The sequence below is a fragment of the Cervus elaphus genome, chromosome 18, assembly GCF_910594005.1.
Source record: "Cervus elaphus chromosome 18, mCerEla1.1, whole genome shotgun sequence".
Classification (NCBI taxonomy): Eukaryota; Metazoa; Chordata; class Mammalia; order Artiodactyla; family Cervidae; genus Cervus; species Cervus elaphus.
Window position 1 is genome coordinate 30,424,433 of NC_057832.1, and position 7,619 is coordinate 30,432,051.

Genomic DNA, 7,619 nt, shown 5'->3' on the forward strand with positions numbered 1-7,619 from the left:
TTGGACTTCCGTTGCTTTGTCTAAAAGCAGTGTGGTTGTTTACACATAGCAGTGCAATGGTAAAGAACACTGCATGATATCCTGAGAAGTCTTTTAATTAATCCTCTAATCGAAAGGATGTCAGGATTCTTGGGAAGAATCCTAATTCCACCACTGCTGGTTGAACTAAGTATATTAGGGAAATCATTTGTTTTTGTTTTTGTTTTTTTTTAATTTTTTATTAGTTGGAGGCTAATTACTTCACAACATTTCAGTGGGTTTTGTCATACATTGATATGAATCAGCCATAGATTTACACGTATTCCCCATCCCGATCCCCCTACCCCACCTCCCTCTCCACCCGATTCCTCTGGGTCTTCCCAGTGCACCAGGCCCGAGCACTTGTCTCATGCATCCCACCTGGGCTGGGGATCTGTTTCACCATAGATAGTATACATGCTGTTCTTTTGAAGTATCCCACCCTCACATTCTCCCACAGAGTTCAATAGTCTGTTCTGTATTTCTGTGTCTCTTTTTCTGTTTTGCATATAGGGTTATCATTACCATCTTTCTAAATTCCATATATATGCGTTAGTATGCTGTAATGTTCTTTATCTTTCTGGCTTACTTCACTCTGTATAAGGGGCTCCAGTTTCATCCATCTCATTAGAACTGGTTCAAATGAATTCTTTTTAATGGCTGAGTAATATTCCATGGTGTATATGTACCACAGCTTCCTTATCCATTCATCTGCTGATGGGCATCTAGGTTGCTTCCATGTCCTGGCTATTGTAAACAGTGCTGCGATGAACATTGGGGTGCACGTGTCTCTTTCAGATCTGGTTTCCTCAGTGTGTATGCCCAGAAGTGGGATTGCTGGGTCATATGGCAGTTCTATTTCCAGTTTTTTAAGAAATCTCCACACTGTTTTCCATAGCGGCTGTACTAGTTTGCATTCCCACCAACAGTGTAAGAGGGTTCCCTTTTCTCCACACCCTCTCCAGCATTTATTGCTTGTAGACTTTTGGATAGCAGCCATCCTGACTGGCGTGTAATGGTACCTCATTGTGGTTTTGATTTGCATTTCTCTAATAATGAGTGATGTTGAGCATCATTTGTTTTTTAACCTCAGTTTCTCTCAAGGTTAAGCATGCATCTGCCTGCCTACTCTTCTTCAAATCCACGTGCTCAGTGACCTTCGGTGGTCAGCTGGGTGCTGGGGTCAAAAATGCAGCCAAGCTGGTGGGAGTCCGCACAAGGCTGTTGAGCTGCTGCCCCAGGTTAAGCTAAATAAGATGAACAATACCTGTTCAGGTGGTAGGGAGAATTCCTCCTTTGTTGGAAGGAAGAAAACACCTCTTATAAGAATATCATCAGCTGTTTTATGTATTCACTCACCTTTTGCATTAGCGTATGTAGTCTCCTACCATCAAACACATTAGTGAGAAGTTTTGGTTTTATTGAACATTTCAGAAAGTAGAGGGTAGAAGTTTAGAGAGCTTTGAAAAAAAAACTATGTGTAACTTGAAGGAGAAAAAGAAAAGCAGAAAGTAACAGAGATAAAAAATAGTGACTTGGTATTGATAAACAGCCTGAATATTCAAAAGATATGAAATGTAGATTGAAAACATATAATTTCGTAACTTGGAAGCTAAAAACTGCGTTTGTAACTATGCATACCATTCCCGCAAAATGATGTCAAAAAATCAAGCAATATGTTTGTTTGTAAAATATGTTAGTGTGTTATCTGTATCCACTGATGTCTGTTATCCATTCTTCCGTTCTTGTTAGTAACAGAAACCCCCCTGAGTGACTTAGCAGGTCATGTTCTTTGTGTCTCTAGCAGCAAGGTCATCTGAATAAATTCAGGCTAATGATGTAAGCTAAAGTTTCTCGAGTTATGAAGACAGGTGTCTAGTCACTTCCTTGAAAAGAAAGCTCTTTGTCCTCCACTTTTCTATTCTCTTTTCCACTGGCTGTGAAACAGCAAGAGCTCAAATAGCCACCTTGGACTCAGAGATGGAAGCCACATGTAGCTGCTGACAGAGCTTGCCTGTTACAATCTTGTTTAAGATGAATAGATAAAAAGAATGTTCTTCTCATTAGAGCCATTGAAGTCTCTTTTTAAAGCAGTTCAGCTTCAACCCTAATTAGTACAAAAATTGATACCATACATGGAGTTTTACACTGTAAAACTATTCTAACACACGTGGCCCATCCTTGATGACAGACTTGCTGAGCATGAGTAAACAGATACTTCAGACTGAAGAGCCAGTAATCCTTTTTATGGTAAACATTAAATAAAACTGTTACCCGTGGTAACTAAGAAGGCAGATCATGTGCCTACCAATTCTGTATCTCCTGGAACAGGGCTCAGAAAGTTGCAGAATATTAATGTGCCTTGGCTGTCCCTTGCAGCTTTTAGCAATGCACTAGGAGAGAGATGAGTCAGGCAAGAATTAATCAGTGTGACGCAGAGCTGAAAAGGGAGTAAAACTCCCTTTCTATTCTCAGCAGGTGGCCTTTAATCTAAATTGACTGAGGGATTAGTAACTTGGAAAAGACAACTGGTTCTGTAAACAAAATCACAGCAGATAAAACTTGTCACCCAGGACCTTGCTCTAGAGCCCTCTCTTAAGGTTTCTCCATGAATGTGAGCCAGTCCAAAATCTGATTAAGGATGTGGTTTCCAAACCCAGGGTAACTGCTGTTAATTCAAGGGAGAGAGAGAATATAGCATCATCGGGGTTATATACAGATAAGGCGTTTGGCTGTGTTTTCTTTCACATACATCTACCTGGAGTAGACAAGAACTCAACTATTTTTTGAGCAAATTATAGTGCCAAAGAACTTGCAAGTCTAGTGTGTAAAAGTCTGATAAGAAAACGCCTCCTGAGATTCTAACCCTGTATCTGCAGGGAACTGAGAAACTTGGGCTGCATTCAATTTAAGCCCTGAAACTCCTTGTCTATCATCACATCTAAAGTGAAATGAGAATATGCTTTCCAGTGTGCTCTGTAGAAGTGTCCCAGGGGATGATGGATAAAGAGGAATTTCCTAAAGGACAAAGCCAAGAGACTGAAAGGACAGTGGATTGGGGGTTTCCAAGAAGGCAGAGCCAGGATGTAATCAGGGAGCTCACTCCAGGGCTAGTGAGGGGAGTCTGCAATTGCTGCCCAGTGAGATTTCCGCATTCCTAGAGACCAGCTTCTCTGTGTCATTTATATCCTTCTCTTTTCCAAGTAGGAATTTTTATTGCAATTGTCCTGGTTCGATTGCACTACTGTAGATCGTGTTTTCATGGGAATGTGGGGGCTGTGGGAAGTGGCAGGTAAGTTATCTACTAGTTAGTCAATCACAGAACCAGATGAAGCCTCCTCAGGACTCATGGAAAGAACTTCATATCACATAGGAATTCTAGATTTTGAGCTGAACTGGGTTGGACTCTACATTGTTCACCTTTGGAAAAGAGGTGTGTCCACATGGGGTAAAAGAAGCAAAAAAAAAAGTTGAGTTACATCCAAATGGGTTATGGCAAAAGCTGCCAAGTGTCCCTAGTATCAATATCTCTTAATTCCTTCTAATCGTAGAAGCCACCAGAATTTTAGCAAATGTATGGTGGTCCAAGTAGAAATGAAATTTCGCAGCCTCACTTGGAGTTGACTGTGGCCATGTGACTCAGTACTGACATTTACCTAATAAGACATTTGCCTAAGAAGTCATCTTGTGGACTTCCCTTGTGGTGTAGTGGTTAAGAATCTGCCTGCCGATGCAGGGGACACAGTTTGGATCCCTGGTCTGGGAAGATCCACGTGCTACAGAGCAACCCATGCACCACGACTACGGAGCCTGTGCTCTAGGGCCCGAGTTCCTAGAGCCTGTGATCCACAACAAGAGAAGCCACCGCAAATTGCAACAAAGAGTAGCCCCCACTCACTGCAACTAGAGAAAACCTTCATAAAGCTACCAAGATCCAGTGCAGCCAAAAATAAATAAATAAAAATTTTTTTTCTTTTAAATTAGTCTTGCTACAGCAGTTTAACCTGAGCACTAATAATGATAGCACTTCCCCTGCACTCTCCAAGAATGCTATAGGAAGCCGTCTAGCTACTTCTAGGAATAATAATGGAGTGCAAAACAAATATACATATATATATTTATAAGTATTAATATCTTATGTCGTTCATTTGCTCAGTCGTGTCCTGCTCTCTGTGACCCCATGGAGTGCAGCACACCAGGCTTCCCTGTCCTCCACCATCTCCCCAGGCTTGCTCAAACTCATGTCCATTGAGTCGGTGATGCCATCCAACCATCTCATCCTCTGTGTCCCCTTCTCCTCCTGCAAGCTTAATTGTATATTTCAAGACTAGTGAGAAGAAAATGTCTGAAGAAGACTTTTTCATGAAATTACTAAGGAACAAGGTTACTGGTTCAGTGTAAGTTGTATTTAAGTTTCTGTAGTTTAGCTAATGGCTTTTCTCATCCCAAATTTCAGCATGTTCAGTTCAGTTCAGTTCAGTTGCTCAGTCGTGTCTGACTCTTTGCGACCCCATGAATTGCAGCACACCAAGCCTCCCTGTTTATCACCGACTCCCGGAGTTTACTCAAATTTCAGCATAGGCCTAGGCAAATAGCTGGGTCTCAGTTAATATTCATTGAATGGCAATCTCAAAAATGGGATCTGGGCAAGATGATAAAGTGGAATGATTTTAGAGCCTAAAATGATTACTTAATCCTGTTGCAAAAGTTTTAACCTGCCCAAAGGAAAGAGAAAAAACCACAGCTGTACAAACAATTTCTGTATGCATCACAGCAAAAGCATATGCTCTCAGAAGGCATTAAAAGAAAAATACAGTGTGCTATATATTAGATGAAACTGTGACATACATAGTATCCAAAATCAAAAAACTTAGAAATTAATGTGTAATACATACAGTTAACATTATTGCTACAAAGTACTAATTTTTGTCATTGAAATGGAACTCTTAAAAATCAATAGTCATTGTGTATATGTACCACAGCTTTCTTATCCATTCATCTGCTGATGGGCATCTAGGTTGCTTCCATGTCCTGGCTATTATAAACAGTGCTGCGATGAACACTGGAGTGCACGTGTCTCTTTCAGATCTGGTTTCCTCCGTGTGTATGCCCAGAAGTGGGATTGCTGGGTCATACGGCAGTTCTATTTCCAGTTTTTTAAGGACTCCATAGCGGCTGTACTAGTTTGCATTCCCACCAGCAGTATAAGAGGGTTCCCTTTTCTCCACACCCTCTCCAGCATTTATTGCTTGTAGACTTTTGGATAGCAGCCATCCTGACTGGCGTGTAATGGTACCTCATTGAGGTTTTGATTTGCATTTCTCTGATAATGAGTGGTGTTGAGCATCTTTTCATGTGTTTGTTAGCCATCTGTATGTCTTCTTTGGAGAAATGTCTGTTTAGTTCTTTGGCCCATTTTTTGATTGGGTCATTTATTTTTCTGGAATTGAGCTGCAGGAGTTGCTTGTATGTTTTTGAGATTAATCCTTTGTCTGTTTCTTCATTTGCTATTATTTTCTCCCATTCTGAAGGCTGTCTTTATAGTCAGCAGTCCAATAGAGAAACAGTCAAAAGATATGAAGAGGTAGTCCACAGAAAAAAATGAAAATGACCAATCAATATGGAAAAGATGTTCTATGACACTCATAATTTAATGAAATCAAAATTAAACAGAAGAAACATATTTTTTGTCTATCTACCAAACTGGCAAATGTTAAAATATCAATGACCACATTAGTGGTCATCAGAGTATAGGGACACAGATACACAAATACACTCTTAATGGCTGTACCAGTTGCTCAAAACTTTTGATATGTAGTGCAGTAATATTTTAAAAAATACATCCAAAACATTTTATTTTTATCAAACATAGGCACTGATCTAAAATCAAAGACATTTCACTGGGTACTGATGGAAGAGAGAGAAATGTATGTTCTTGAGTAGGCTAGTATTTTGACATCCCTTGGAAGTGATATTTTGGCATATTTACCTAATAAATAATCACGTGCAAGGAAAGGAAGTTCCTTTTTCTGGATTCAGCAGGGATGCAGATCTATTATTAGTAGAAACCACTCCCATTTTGTCATTCTGATGCTCAGAGTACATACTCTATTATATCAGTGACTCATTGGAAAAGACCTTGATTCTGGGAAAGATTGAGGGCAGGGGAACGGGGCAGCAAGGATGAGATGGTTGGGTAGCATCACTGACTCAAAGGACATGAGTTTGAGCACGCTCTGGGAGCTAGGGACGGACAGGGAAGCCTGGCGTGCTGTAGTCCGTGGGGTCACAAAGAGTCGGACAGGACTTAGCAGCTGAACAAGAACAGCGACAACAACCCTTACCTTGAAGAGTCATTTATTGCGATCACCAGTATTTATACAAGCATAATTCTTGGTATTCTCATCTCCTAGCTCATGTAGCTTATCAAGTAGATTTTCACACCACCTATTTCTAACAGTCCTGGTAAATAGAGTTGTCTCCATATTGTATTTTTCTAATATTTGGCCTCCAGTAATGGTTAGGAACACACGATAACTTTAAAGATTAAGCATCTGTCCATTGGGCTCAATACTCAGTCAGGCAGCAGTTTTCATATTAGTCATTTTCCAAAGCTATACACTGGGAGCATATATCACTGTGTAAAGAAACCAGTTTTTCTACCAAAATAATAATAAGTTGAGATGTACTGAACTAAGAGGAAGAAAATGATAAGAATTTATTATGTATTTGAACTGGGTTTGAATTTTAAAGCTGCATAGGTCAAAACATGTAGAATGACCATTCATTCCAGCTTGCTGTTGTCCCTGAAAAGACAACTTGAGGCTTATACATGCACTTCACCAAGAATGACATACAAAAGCCATTAGACTTATAGAAAGTGGTTCAAACCAAGTATTCATTAGGGAATGGCTAAAATCAAATATTTTACTTGTCAGTACAAAGTAAAAATACTAAAGAGGTTGTGGTGCTACTGGAACTCTCATCCATGGCTGGTGAAAGTATGAAAGGATACATTGGTTTTGAAAAACTTTCACTTTCCATTAAAATGAACATACACATATCCCTGGAGAAGGAAATGGCAACTGACTCCAGTAGTCTTACCTGAATAATTACATGGACAGAGCAGCCTAGCAGACTACAGTCCATGGGGTCACAAAAGATTTGGTCAAGACTGACTGACTGAATACACACACACACACACACACACACACATACACACACACAGACAGACACACCCTGTAACCTAGAAATTCTACTCCATGGAATAAACCCAACAGAAATGCGTATAAAAGTGCACCAAGGAATATAACTGAATTTTTACGTGATAAGTTTCTTTTTTGCATTGGCAAAAAATTGAAGATACTGATTAGTAATTTCCTTGTCTAATGCAGTCACTGGAAGACAAATTGGAAATATTGTTTCCCCTGCTTTGCAACTTGTGTTTCTTTCATACTGATATGAAAAGCAACTGACTATTATTTGACAACATAAGTCTCCTATTAAGATATCATTTTCAATATATAATTGGCTGTGATATTTGCATATATTTTATCTGGTCTCTAGTTGTTCAGAATGATGATTTCTAACATATTTTTCTC